At 44.1% G+C, this 1,537-nt stretch overlaps 1 pseudogene; it reads left to right on the top strand.

Annotated features, from left to right (window-relative positions):
* The first annotated feature begins 269 nt into the window (after positions 1-269).
* LOC115643244 lies at positions 270-1,251 on the top strand (annotated as a pseudogene).
* The last annotated feature ends 286 nt before the right edge of the window (positions 1,252-1,537 follow it).

Raw genomic sequence — 1,537 nt, 5'->3', positions numbered from 1 at the left:
TGATGTAAACTGACCCAGCTCCATTGACTTTAAGTGAAATAATCCAGTTTTCACTAATGTGATAATGCACCTGATTAGTGCTCTTACTGATGAGTGAGGAGCACTCGTGACTCCTCATCAACAGAAGTGACGAGTGCTGTGCACCCTTGACATTCACATTATAAGATATTATAGAAAGAGAATCAGGATCAATTCCTCTGTCACTCTAATCCTGACCATTGCCCTTCTCCTTCCCTCCACAGCCATCACATGATGTACCGAGGAAGAAAATGTCCAACCAAACCACCATGATTGAGTTCCTTCTCCTGGGATTCTCCAATGTTCAGGAACTGCAGATTTTACACTTCATCGTGTTTCTAGTGATTTACCTGGCAGCCCTGATGGGGAATCTTCTCATCATCACAGTTGTTGTCCTCAGCTGCCATCTTCACACACCCATGTACTTCTTCCTGATAATTTGTCCATCCTAGACATCGGCTTCATCTCTGTCACTGTCCCCAAATCCATGGCCAATTCCCTCATGAACATCAGGTCAATTGCTTATTCTGGATGTGTTGCCCAAGTCTTTCTCTTTGTCTTTTTTGTTTCAGCTGATCTTGTTTTATTGACTGTCATGGCGTACGACTGATACGTCGCCATCTGCCAATGGTTGCACTATGAGAGAGTGATGAACAGGAGAGCTTGTGTCCAAATGGCAGCTGGTGTCTCGATCAGTGTTTTTCTTTACTCTGTACTGCACACTGGGATCACAATATCCTTCTGTGGAGGCAATGTGGTAGATCAGTTCTTCTGTGAAATCCCCCAGCTCCTCAAGCTCGCCTGCTCTGACTTGTACCTCAGTGAAACTGGGGCTATTGCCTTTAGTGTGTGCTTAGGCTTAAGCTGCTTTGTTTTGATAATTTTGTCTTATGATCAGATCTTCAAAAAAGTGCTGAGAATCCCCACTGAGCGGGGCCAGCATAAAGCTGCCTCCACCTGCCTCCCTCATGTCACCATGGTGTCCTTGTTCTTTTGCACTGCCACCTTTGCCTACAGTAATCCCACCTCCAGCTCAACATCAGGTCTGGATCTTGTGGTGGCTGTTCTGTATTCCATGCTGCCAGCAGTAATGAATCCGATCATCTGCAGCATGTGGAACAAGGAGATCAAAGCTGCATTGAGGAAACTGATAGCGTTGAGGGGTTATTCACCAGAAATAAACTGTCCATATTTTTCCCTTTGGTTATGATTTCATTCCATGTTTCTTTATAAATGTAATCTGCTAATGACATTATTGTCTCCATGAGAACATGTTTTGCAATCCGCCTATGCAGAAAGGTGTGTTTAGACTGATAAAAATGCAAACAAACACCACTCCAGTCAATGGAGTTGCTGTAGATTTACAGCAGTGTAAATAAGTTCAGACTCCACCTCTCATGTTTTTTGTACTGCCACTCAACACCACACTCTCTGAGCACCTTCCACCTCAAATGAGTAGCCATAATCATGTCCTTAGTGAACTTCATGAACTCTGTGTCTTCTCCTTTTGGGGGGCAGA

The sequence above is a fragment of the Gopherus evgoodei genome, unplaced genomic scaffold, assembly GCF_007399415.2.
Source record: "Gopherus evgoodei ecotype Sinaloan lineage unplaced genomic scaffold, rGopEvg1_v1.p scaffold_53_arrow_ctg1, whole genome shotgun sequence".
NCBI lineage: Eukaryota > Metazoa > Chordata > Testudines > Testudinidae > Gopherus > Gopherus evgoodei.
The sequence above is the reverse complement of the archived record's forward strand: the minus strand, read 5'-3'. Positions and strand labels throughout refer to the sequence as shown.